Source organism: Myotis brandtii, unplaced genomic scaffold (assembly GCF_000412655.1).
Source record: "Myotis brandtii unplaced genomic scaffold, ASM41265v1 scaffold168, whole genome shotgun sequence".
Lineage (NCBI taxonomy): Eukaryota > Metazoa > Chordata > Mammalia > Chiroptera > Vespertilionidae > Myotis > Myotis brandtii.
This window is the reverse complement of record NW_005356173.1, coordinates 1,384,200-1,397,767: the sequence shown is the minus strand read 5'-3', so window position 1 is coordinate 1,397,767 and position 13,568 is coordinate 1,384,200.

Here is a 13,568-nt window from a genome sequence, read left to right as displayed (position 1 = left end):
GCTGTCTCTCATCTTCTGGCACCCCAATTATTCTGATGTTTGTACGCTTGAAGCTGTCCCAGAGGCTCCTTACACTATCTTCGTATTTTCGGATTCTTTTTTCATTTTGCTTTTCCGGTTGGGTGTTTTTTGCTTCTTCGCATTTCAAATCTTTGGCTTGATTCTTGCGCTCCTCTGGTCTGCTATTGGGTGTCTGTATAATATTCTTTATTTCAGTCCGTGTATGCTTAATTTCTAGTTGGTTCTTTATCATAGCATCGAGGGTCTCATTAGTTTTCGTGACTCTCTCCTCAAGTTTATTGACAGCTTCTAGCACATTTTTGCAAGCCCTCAAAATTGCGATTTTTAGCTCTATATCCTCCATTTCTGTCATGTTTTTTTGTCTCCGCATTTTTTATGCTTTCTTGGTGCACCCCCTAGTGGTCTTTGTGCGCAGTCTTGTTCTAGTTGAGCCTTGATTGTTGTAGTTAATACTAGAGGGATTTGACCACCAGGCCGACTGGCTGTGAGAATCAGCTGTGTCTGCTGCAGTGGGAAAACTTCTGTCCTCTGGGGGGGCGCTAATCTAGCCTTTGCCTGCGGCGATCCGGCAAATGGCTCTGCGCAGGGCTTGGGCGGGGCGGGCTCAACAGGGCGGGCGGAGGGAGCCGTTATGGTGCCCTCAGTCCTGTTCCCAGAGGCTCTGCTTCTCAGAACCCCCGGAACCGCTGCAAACCTCGGAGGGAAAGCTGCCTTCCAACTGATGCCAGACACTCCCGCTTCTCCCGTTTGGGTCCGAGTCCCCAGCGATTCGCCCGTATCTGGAGCTCAGAGTCTGAGACTCCCCCCTGACCGAAAACGACAACCGCGCTCTCAGCCACCAGCCCGCTTTGCGCGCGCACCTCCGCACCTGAGTTTTTTCCACACTGCGCCTCCTCTGAGCCTCGGTGTGCTGTTATTTTTCCTTCTAGTTGAAGAGTCTCTCCTCAGCCAGCCTTCCTGTGGTTCTGGGTGATGTCCGTTCCGTCTTTTAGTTGTATTTTTGAAGTGGTTGTTTGCGGCAGCAGTCTGCGGTGTTTACCTATGCCGCCATCTTGGTCTCTGGCCTTCAGGCTCTATTTTTAAAAATTCTTTATTGTTTAAAGTATTACATATGTCTCCTCTTTCCCCAATTGACCTGTACCTGGCCACTCCCACCCCCCAGAACATGCCCTCACCAACCTAGTGTCTGTGTCCATTGGTTATGCTTATATGCATGCATACAAGTCCTTTGGTTGATCTCTCTCCTTTACCCCCACCTTCTCCTACCTTCCCTCTGAAGTTTGATGGTCTGTTCAATGATACTCTGTCTCTGGGTCTATTTTTGTTCATTAGTTTATGTTGTTCATTATATTACACAAATGAGTGAGAGCATGTGATATTTATCTTTCTCCGACTGGCTTATTCTCTTAGCATAATGTTCTCCAGGTCCACCCATGCTGTTGCAAATGAGTGTTCCTTCTTCTTTTTTACAGCAGCGTAGTATTCCATTGTGTAGATGGGCCACAGTTTTTTAATCCACTCATCTGTTGATGGGCTCTTAGGCTGTTTCCAAATCTTAGCTATTGTAAATTGTGCTGCTATGAGGTGCATATATCAAAAAATGTCATGTTTTATCAAATCTAAGACATCACTGATTGTAATACACATTAATGTTTTTATGTACCACAAAGGAAAACAAAATACTGCTTAAATTACAACACAATACTTTTTTATCCTTAGAATTGTTATATGTGAAATGTTTTCTTAGCCTTTTATAGACATTTTTATTCATATGTAACACATTTGTTTCTATGCTTTTCTATGTGCACAATAATTCTCAGTACACAGTAAAAAAAAATACAGTATGAAAGTTATAATCAAACTGAATTCACAAGCAATGAAATTATGTCCTTTTGGCTGGCAATGACTATCACTTGCCATTAATTATAGAGCCTCCCATGGTCAGAGGTGTCAATAAGTGAAGAAAAATGTGTTTTAGACTGACTCTATGAAGTATGGAGATATATTATTATCAATAGAAACATTTCCTGTTGTTATTATTACAGTTTTACTATTATCAAAATCATTCACATACCACAGAGGAGATGTTCCAAAATGAACATCCTAAGATGATCTGCTTCTGCACTATGGAAACTATTGTGTTAAAGTTCATTTTTGAGTGTAGTAGAGGAAACAAGGCTCCTTTCTCCATTGTAAATTTTGTGGCAGCTTCTAGGACCAAATGTCATCAATAATTGGATACCCAATTATTCTGTTGTTTGTCTTTGTACCCAGAGCTACCAAAGACTTCAGGATACTATGGACAGCACTACTCTTGAATAAAGTAATTTTCTTGAATTAAGTAGGCATGAGAAACTTTTCAGAGTAACTCTCTGTGATACTGACCCATAAGGACATCCTATTGTATAAGCCAGACCATCCTACTTGCTTTCTCTGTACTTCAATCTCCTCCTGTGACAGGGAACCATTTAAAAAAAATGATAGCTCCATTCTGTCAAGCTTTACAGACTTTAGGACTTTACATAAATTCCATTGAACCTTCATATTCTAGCATGATGGCCCTATCCTAGGTGAACACTGAACTGCTTCCCAGTCAAGAGAACTGTTTTCCAATAATTTTGTATGTGCTTTTCCTCTGTGATTAACTTTGTGTGGCTCATAATGCTGGGTATGCAATATTGCAGAATTTATTTATGTAAGAGCAGAAGCCTTCCTAGTTCACTCAGCCAAATAGGAAAAACAGTAGACTACACAATGTAAAAAAATAAATTTCTAGGTGTGAACGTTGCAAGGATCTAAAATATTTATAGCTCACTTTTAAACTCTCTCCATCTATGTAATGAACACAAGTTCAACTTGTTAATATTCTCACTTTTATGTTTTAAGAAAAATAAGGGTTAATCGTTAAAGAAAAAAGTTAAGAAAAGCCAAGGTCTGCTATTGTCAATAATATGTGTTTTCCTATCCATGAGACTAAGATAAAATGTATCCTTTCAAAATCAACATATTTAAAATTCTGTGGATTTTTACCAAATTTTGAGATATTTTTGGACTTTATAGTCATTATATCTTCACAACTTGTATCTTCTTGAATTGCTTAAATATTGCTTTAAATGACCTAGGCACACATCACTCCAGGGTAGCCCTAATCAAATGGTCATGGATGTGGCCAAGTGTTTTCATCCTGAGCTGTGCTCCTCTACTGCCCTCTACTGGAAGCATCAATAATTTCTACAAGGCTGCCAGGATGTATAGAATACTTTTCTTAATTGAAAAGCAGAACCAAATAAAAGCTTTCTTTTGGAAAGAAAGAAAGCACACAGTAACCTAAAAACAAGAGGTAGTAATTTTTCGTCATTATAAATTAGCTCCAAAAGTTGCTACTTTAAATCACCATTATTAAAACAATATTCTAAAACCACGATAAAGCTAAGTTAAGCAGAGTCGGCTATATTTGTAGGGGCAGGAGGAAATTATCTTAGGATCTCGAGTTAGAACTCTTTGTATTCATTCAATGATAAGAAAATTAGTTAAAACAAGAAGTTGTAAAATTCCATAAACTTTGACTTCTGCTCCAATCTCCTCTTTCCAAATGTCTCCTTTCTATATCAAGAAAGAAATAGTTCATTTATTTTCCTCTCATATCAAACTAGAATGAAACAGATGGTCAGTTATTTGCCCTTGTTTATATTTGGATCAATTTCACTTTAACAAAAGTGTATTACAATTAAGGCTCTTAATGTTTCATTTCCTTCTTTCTGTTCGTCCTTCCTTTCTTCCTTCAACAAATATTTATTGAGCCGGTTCTATGTTCCAAGTACCTTGCCAAGAGCTGTTGCATGTATTTATGGAACTTAGAGTCTATGAGAAAATATAGACATTTAACAAACAAATTTCAGAAATGAGTATTAATTAGAATTTTCTAGAATAACATTACAAGCAGAGCAAGTAGTATATATAGAGGACCCTAGTCCAAAGGGTACTTGGTGCACTCAAGGAACTAAGAGGTCAATATGCTAAAGAAATGTGATGTTTGATGCCGGAGAATGAGGCAAGAGCAGAACATGACATGTTTAGGATTTTTGCCTTTATCCCAAGACTGTTTGGAAATCACTGGGTTATTTTAGAGTTCAGACAAAGGAATGACATTATCTGACTTGTGTTTAGGAGAGATCACTAAACATCTGTGTAGGGCAAGTGGGGATAGGACCCTACACATTTTTTCAGGGGCTATTGCCTCAGTCCAGTGAAGTATTATGGAAGTCTGCAATGGGAGGAGGCAATGGACAACTTGGAGAAAGTTTTAGAAGGTACGATGGAAAGGAATTGGTGTGTAGTTCGATGAGCCTATAGAAGGGAGAGGTTGTGGAGTTGGGCTATAAGGGAAAAGTAATACTGAAGCAGTGCAGACATGTGCTTAGTTTTCTCTGCAATTCAAAACAAACCTGTTCCTTTTTTCCTCCTCTCCCCTGCTCTCACACACACATACATATAGAGACCCCAACATTCCAAAAGAATTTTAGGGGCCACATTTCACCTTAACTGATGAAAACATATCCTCCCACTGTAAATATATTGAAATGCTAAATATATTTAAGCATATAATTTTAATATATATTTTATATATGTATATACATATATATGAGTATATACATATATATGAATATATACATCTATTTGTTTTTGTGCATGTATGTATGTGTGTAGATCGTGTGTTTATGTGTCAATGTGTAGATATATGTATATGCATACCCACATACATGTGCATACTGATTCAGACAATATGAATAAAAGATTAGGCTGATTTAAAAATGAATGAAAGAAACAATTAAAAAGATATAAAAATGAATGAAAAAACTAATTCTGAAGATATAAAAAATTACGAGAAAACTATCCTCAGAATATGGTTACATAGCAAAAATAAAATAAAATTGGAGAATTGTTGAGCTGCCCTTAGAGAAAAATGAAAAGTTTATCTTCTGGAAACATTTAACCAAAAAGAGATTTGAATTCTGGAAACTTGAATTTCAAAGTAAGATGCCCAAAAGAAAGGTTCTACAGATAATAGCTTTTATGAAGGAGGATAATGAAATCAATCACCGATTCTATTACATGGTCCAACAGTCAAAATATCCTCATCATAAATGCAGAGCTTCCAATAACCTTCTGAGGATTAAGTTTTTATCTTAAACTTAATGAAAATAACTTTTTTCATATAGAAGTATCTGGTACAGGATCTTCGTGCCTGCATAAACAACCAGAACACTACAGAAACTATATGTAACAGAGCAGAACTGTGATGCCCGAGGGAAGAGAATCAAACAAGATCAGCCTTATGATTACCTCAGCTTTCTATTTGGAAGCAATTTCCAGACTAGAGCATAGGTAGGGAAAAATCAAGTAAAACTATCTTACTCAAATGAAAAGAACATAGATAAAAAGTTGGGGAGGCCCAAGGACCTGAAATTTGCAGGACAGCATACCAGGGAACCATCCAGAAAAAAAAAGTTCTAGAAATCTTCATAAAGATCCCTTCAAGTCTTTGAATTTAATTCTGGTCATGTGTTAAGTAGAATTCTAGAAAACTAGCCAAAATGTAGTATCTAAAAAACTAGAAGCTAAACAATTCCCAGAGTTCACACAGGGTTGGGAAATAGTGGAATTCCTATCAGTCAAAGAGGAGATAACTTTTTAAATGCTCAAGACATTCACTAGAGACCCCAGAAGAGTCATGCCTTAGTACCAGGACTAAATAGAATTAGAGCAGAAGCCACTGTGAAAAGTCCTAACAAAGCCTGAAGGCAAACCTCAAAAAAGATAAAGCAGATCCTCGAGGAACTTCATTGTCTGACAAAACTTAAGGATATTTAAAGGAAGAAAACAAAATGCAAACGTTCAACCACGAAAAGTCATAATGTCCAGCATCCAAACCAAAATTGCCAGACATGCTAAGAGGCACAATTCTTTGATACCAGAAAAAAAAAAAAGGGAGGTGGGGGCAAAAAAGAGATTCCAAAATGACAGGGATTATGGGATTAGCAGATAAGGACTATAAAACACCTATTATAATTATACTCGAGGATTTAAAGGAAACTGGAAGATATTTCTTTTAAATAATAAAATGGGACTTCTAGCATTGATATATACAAGTACCTGGAGTAAAAAATTCAGTGTTATCAGCATCATGGTGGAATAAGATGTCCCTTATATTTGTTCCCCTCCCCAACAACAAAATGTTGGCATCTACACGTAGACAACAGTGCATTTGAGGGAGCTGAGGGACCCTGGAGGAGTCTCACCCACCCCTGCATTGGGTAATAGGCAGAGATAACTCAGTCCTGCCTGTGGGTCTGCAGTGGTTCATGAACCAGCTCTAGCCCGTCTTGGCTGTAATCTGGGATCTCCTGGAAAACACTGTCTTAGACAGTCACCCACAAATGAGAGAGCCAGAAGTACAGCTTTTCAGAGGAAAAGTTCCAGCACACCAAGGAAGAAAAATAAAATAGTTTGGACAAATTGAAGTGGGTAATAGGAACAGCTTGCCTTTACTCCATCATTCCTTCCCCAAGCAGAATGGCTGAGGGCCCTCATAAAACCAAACATAGTACAAGAAAGGAACACCATTAACTGATATTGCCTAATGAGCATAGAAGCAAAATCTTTAACAAAATATGAGCTAATCAAACCTAGTAACATATAAAATAGATAATACATCATGACCTAGTGATGTTTTCTTCCAGGATTTAAGATTCATTTAACATTTGAAAATCAATTTTCCTACTTCCAGAATTAAGTAGGAAAATTATATAATCTTAATAGGTAAAAAAAAAAAAAGACATTTCACAAAATTAACACTCATTTACAGTGAACATTTCAGAAAACTAAGAAATAGAGGGGAAATTCCTCAACCTGATAAAGAACATTTATTAAAAACTTGCACCTAACCTCAAAATTAATGGTAAAATTAATAAATGCTCTATGCCTAAGATTTGTAATGAGGCTAGGATGCCTCTTCTCAGTGTTTCCTTGCAAAATTACATTGAAGATCCTATCCTGTGCAATAAGTAAAAAAATAAATAAAAATGAAGAAATAAAAGGCATTCAGGTTGGAAAGGAAAAAATAAAACTTTATTGCATAATGCTCTCCAGTTCCATCCATGCTGTTGCAAATGGTAAGAATTCCTTCTTTTTTATGGTAGTGTAGTATTCCATTGTGTAGATGTACCAGTTTTTTAATTCACTCATCTGCTGATGGGCAGTTAGGCTATTTCCAAATCTTAGCTATAATAAATTGTGCTGCTATGAACATAGGGGTGAACAACATTAACTGATGAACAAAAACAGATCCAGAGACAGAGAAGCATTGATCAGACTGTCAAACCTCAGAGGGAAGGTAGGAGAGAGTGGGGGTATGGGGAGAGATCAACCAAAAGACTTGTATGCATGCATATAAGCCTAACCAATGGACACAGACACCAGGGGAGTGAGGGCATGAGTTTGTGTGTGTGTGTGTGTGGGGGGGAGGTGTTGGGAGGGGGCAGTGGGGGGCTAAAGACACATATGTAATACCTTAATCAATGAAGAAAAAAACTGTATTGCATACTAGAGGCCTGAAGCATGAAAATACCTAGGCCTGGTCGGCAATCGGGGCCAATCGGGGCCTTCCAGCTGCTGGCCATGGCCTTCCTTCATTCTGTGCCGCCTCCTGGTGGTCAGCGCACGTCAGAGTGAGCTATCGAACTCCTGGCCTCCCAGTCAAACTCCCAAGGGGACAATTTGCATATTAGGCTTTTATATACAGTGGGGCCTTGACTTACGAGTTTAATTCGTTCTGAGACCGAGCTCATTAAGGAGCTCGTTAACTCAAATTACTCTATCAACTCAATGCAAAAAATTGGCTGAGAGACAGCTGGTATCTCAAAAAACTCGTTAGTCGGGACACTCGTAAGTCAAGGCCCCACTGTATATAGCTGATATGATCAGTAGATTTGCAGTCAATGTAATCTGTAGATTCTAATAAAACAACCAAAAAAGTTAAATGATTAATAAGTGAATTTAACAAAATCACAGGATATAGAGCCAATGTAAAAAATAAATTGTATTTCATATACTAGCAAGAAATAATTGATGTATAATGATGGTGTAAATACCCCTGAGAGGGATAACCCTGAAGCACGTTTCCCAACACTTCCCGTGGGATTTAGCTGCAGTCTCCCACAGGGCTGCCTGGCTTATGCACCCTTCCTTAATAACTCCACTCTCTGAAAGTGGTTCTGCTCCTCCAAATCAACTACTTACACTTCAATCCCTGTTGTACCTTCTGTTTCTGAGGAACCCAAACCAAAACATGTGGCACTAGGTGATAGCCTGGAGGTAAGGAAATGATGAAATCGGGCTGCAGGCTTGCCCTACAGCAGTGGTTCTCAACCTTCTCGCCCTTTAAATACAGTTCCTCATGTTGTGACCCAACCATAAAATTATTTTCGTTGCTACTTCATAACTGTAATGTTGCTACTGTTATGAATCGTAATTTAAATATCTGATATGCAGGATGGTCTTAGGCGACCCCTGTGAAAGGGTCGTTCGACCGCCAAAGGGGTCGCGACTCACAGGTTGAGAACCGCTGCCCTACAGTGAAAGCATGGTAGCAGGCTATGCCTATAGAAGCTATTTTGTGTGTGTGTTAATCCTCTCCTGAGGATATTTTTTCCAATTGATTTTAAGAGAGAGAGGGAGGGAAAGGAAGAGAGAGAGAGAAACATAATGTGAGAGAGACCCATTGATTGGTTGCTTCCCACATGCACCCCAACAGGGTTTGGGAATTGAACCTGCAATCCAGGTATGTGTCCTTGATCAGGAGTCAAACCCATGACCCTTGGGTGAGCAGTTGGACACTCTAACCCAGTGGTTCTCAACCTCCCTAATGCTGCCACCCTTTAATACAGTTCCTCATGTTGTGGTGACCCTCAACCATAAAATTATTTTCATTGCTACTTCATAACTGTAATTTTGCTACTGTTATGAATTGTAATGTAAATATCTGATATGCAGGATGTATTTTCATGGTTTCAAATTGAACATAATTAAAGCATAATGATTAAGCAAAACCACATTGTGGAGATCCTAAATCTTAGGATCCAGGGTATGCTCTTTATTCTATAGCCTGAATAAAATTGTCTCCTTAATTTTCAGGTCCATAGTCACATAACTTTTATTCAGTATATTGTTATAACTGTTCTATTTTATTATTAGTTGTTAACCTCTTACTGTGCCTAATTTATAAATTAAACTTCATCATGTATGTATGTGTGTATGTATGCATCTATAGGTATGTACATATATAGTTTGGTACTCTCCTCGGTTTTTTGGGGGTCTTGGAACATGTACCCGTAGAAAAAGGGAGAACTATTGTGTGTCAGACTGTGGAAAGGGCTATTAAAATATATAATGAGATCACAGAGCAAAATGAGATTAATTGTGAGGGGCTTAAATGAATTTCAAGGAAGATGATACTTTAGATAGGCTTTAAAATAATGAGAATTTTGATTGATGGTGGAGAGGAAATGACAAGGATGATTGAACCTTGATCCAAATTGACCTCAACAGGCTGGAATAAGTGATCAACAGAATAAGAGCTGGCAACTTGCTGAGTTTATGGAATGAAAGAAAAGGCATATTGAAGTTATGTATCAAGGAATGCAACAGAATAATGATACCAAGGAGAGAAATGGAGTCTCTAGGAAGAGAAATAAATTAGTGACTTCAGTTTTGGCCACTTGAATCAGAGGCAGTGGTGAGACTTAAGTGGAGATATCCTAGATGGCTAGAATTACTGCTTGAGCTTGTAAAGAGATGATAATAAGATATGCATTTAAAGTTAAGAGAATAATTTGATTTTCTGAAAACAATGCAGAAATCCATGAACTGATGGTCAAAGACTGGAAACAACAAGAATACTTAGTGGCGGCAATAAAGAGAACAGCGGTAGCAGCAAAGAGGAGGTGGCACCTGGGGTCAGAGTCTCCTAGCTTTTCCTCAACAGTTGCTTGGAGCAATACTGCACTGTAAAATTTTTAAAAATGTGCCACCACCACCCCCAAACTAAACTAAACAACAAAAAAACAGTGTTGCATGCTCCAATGTCTTTGAGAAAGTCTGGGTTTAGAGATAAACAGGTTCCTTACTTCGGTCTTCACGAGATGTTTAAAGATAGATCACGTGTTATAAATCTCTAAGGGGATGGGTGAAAGGGTGCAGAGTTTTCCAAGCTGATTTCACTGCAGAACAATTTTACTATAGAATCTTTTGCAGCCATATACCCTATATTCTGATATCCACTCAGTTCAGGAAGATGGGGGCAGAGTGGAAGGTAATTGGTGAAGGAGGTGGGATAGCTATCTTTGTATTCTGGGGGAGGGGGGGACGGGCGGGGTGGGGAAATAAACATATAATCTACTGGCAGCAGCTCCTTCCTAACCTGTGCAACTTTTGGGGGGTCAAAGAATCCACTGGAAATTTGGTTGAAGGTGTAGAATCTCTACTCTGGATACTGTGTATGTGCACTTTCTCTGGAAGCCCCCCCACAGCCCCCAAATATGTCAAATATTAACAGTAATGATGCAATAATTTTCTTTTAATACACATTTTTACACACTTACATTTCTTCAATATGCCTATTGAAAAAATATTAAGGTGACAAAATAAAAAGTGTGTGAAACAAAAAGTAATATTTCCCTCAGCCTACTGCCTCCTACACACTCCATCCCTTTTCTCAGAGATCACTTTGAACAATTCTATTTTACCACTTGCATTTATTACATTTACTTCATCATGGACACTTTTTTCACAAGAGGGCATATTTACTTAATCTTTTTAATAATTCCTGCTGAGATATACTATAAATTTCCATTTTCCCCACCACTTATTAATCCACTTAAATATTTCTTGAACTCTTACCATGAGCCAGGCATCCTGTTTGGCTGGAGTAATAGCAGTGACAAAACAAGTATGTTTCTGTTCTTAGGGAGCAGAACTCCAGTAGAGGGGCACAACTCAGAAGCAAGTAAAAGACTAAGTTAATAACTATAGATTGTGAGTATTGCTTTGCAGGAAAACAAACAAGCAATCCCAGGTGAGATAAAGAGTAACCAGGGGAAGAAAGTTGGTTTTGTACTGAGGCTTGATAGATGAGCCAGCTGTGAGGAGACTTGCAGGAGTTTGCAATCAATTTCATTATGACTATTCAGTATGCACTCATTGGTTGTTTGCTCTTTACCAGCAATTGTGCTAGAACAGTGGTTCTCAACCTTGGCTGCACATTAGAATCACCTGGGAATCTTTTTAAAATCCTGATTTCTGGGCCTCATCCTCCAGAAATTCTGTTTCTTTGTTACTAAAGTTGTGGCCCCACCCCATAACAAAGAAACAGAATTTTAAAAAGATTCCCAGGTGTTTCTAATGTGCAGCCAAGGTTGAGAACCACTGTGCTAGAGAGTGAGGGTTCAAAGGGAAACAATTAAAATTTGATCTTTGTTTTCCTAGAACCTGAATTTTAGGATAATTAAATAAAATATAAGAGACCATACTTAACACTGTGACTGAAACATAATGATTGCTTAATCAATGTAAGTATTATTACTTAAAAATTGTTCCCAACCTGGCAAGTAAATTTATCTCATTGTTCAAACCTGCTTCTTATTGATGGTGTGTTTTCCACATGTTTATTTGCCATTTGAATATATTCTGTAATTTGCTTGTGTGTATCCTCAGTCATCATTTTACTGTTTTATTTGCCTTTTACTGATGGATTTGCAGTTTTTCACATGATAAAAGCTAGCAAACCCTTGTCTGGTACATGTGCAAATATTCTCCCTCCACCTCTGGTTTGTTGCCAGTTAGTTTCACTACTGGCATGTCTAAACATGTGGACTTCTGAAATTTGTTGTAGTTAAGAAAAAAGATTTCCGTTTTCTTCTTTGTGAGTTTGGGAGAAACTTGATCTAGATGCGTACACATAAAACACATTGCAAGGATGTGTGCTGCAAATGTAAACAGTGCCATCAGCAAGGGATATGTGGGGTACCATATTGCTGGAGAGGGACATTTGTTACAAACCTAGGTGTACTAGGCACCTGGTGAGGGGTTTACATGCAATCAAGTCATTTGCTCCTTGCAGAACCCTTCCAAAGTTGACAACATTGTTTCCATTTTATACCTGAGGATACTGAGGTAGAACTGGAATGTCCTGCAAGTGGGAGGTGAGATGGTTGAAAAGCCCTGATGCAACTGTGATCGCAAGCTCATAATCTTTCACTTTATAAATATAAACTTGAAGTCCCTAGTATTTTGGTCTAAAATTGAGTATGAGCTAGGTATATACTTAATAGTGAAAAAATGCCTGGAAGTTCTGTTTGATCTGGCCATTAAAAAAAATGGTAATGAGCGTTGGCAATGACTACTCTCCTGTGGTTAATCACTCTTGGGACATTGTGACCAGAGGTAAAGTTAAACACAGCTGAGTTTATCTTTAAACAAGCAGTGAAAACAGAGTTAGTTTAGTGACTGCTGACAGCAGGGGAAAGCTGAGCTCCATTTCATTTGTGCAGAGCTAATGGGGGCATTTCGCAGGGAGAACAAGGAAAGGGAAGATGGGGGAGATTCTCAGTAGTGCCAGAGAAGTGAAAAATTACAAAGAGTTGGTCAGTGTGAATGCCATGAGGCCAGATCTTCGCCAGCTGGCACCTATGAAAGTAAGGATTCTGTTGTCCAAGACTGGGAGGCGGAGAGCCTATCCTTTCTGATGATTACATTTCAAAGGGATGGCACTCAAGTCCTTGAGCATGAGGCTTCTGAGTTGTTAGAGATACATATTCACAATTGTAAGCCATTTGGGAGGTCAGTAGCCTACCATCAGGTGTTGACTAAAGAGTAATTTCTCCTGGCATCCCAGAGTTCTCAGCCAGGCGCTTTAATGGGTGTGTGTGTCTGCGGTCAACCTGGGGACAGACTCAATGCTAACAGTAGTCATGCAGGTCTCTTCAGGTCTCTTAGAGCAGAGATTTGCACGCTTGTTAGGTGCTGAGGCTTGCGCAGGTCGCACCAGTTCCTGGGACCACGATTTGTAAGCAACGAAGCAATGTTAAATACAAGGGATGGGAACCAGCAGGGTCGAGTCTGAAAACCCTGTGGTAAGAACCTTATGCAAATTGCATTTAGCTGAGAAAGGGTAAAGAAAGCCAGGGAAGCATAACTGAACTGTTGAAATACATTTAAGACGATTCTGAGGGCCAGGGATCCCTCCAGCAGGTGAGGGGCCTGGGGGCAGTGGTGCGACAGCAGGAGGGGATTTTTGCCCAAAGTAAGAGAACTGTTCTGGCGGTTACGCTTTCTCAGTCGGGTAAAAAAAAAAAAAAAAAAAGTTGCTTGGCAACAGAATTCCTCTTCAAGAGCTGCAAGTGGGTGGCTTAAAGTTTCTTCTAAATGAAACTCTGTTGACAGAGGGCTTCGCTGGCGAAAGCAGGCGGCGGGCAGTGGGGCTCAGGCACCAC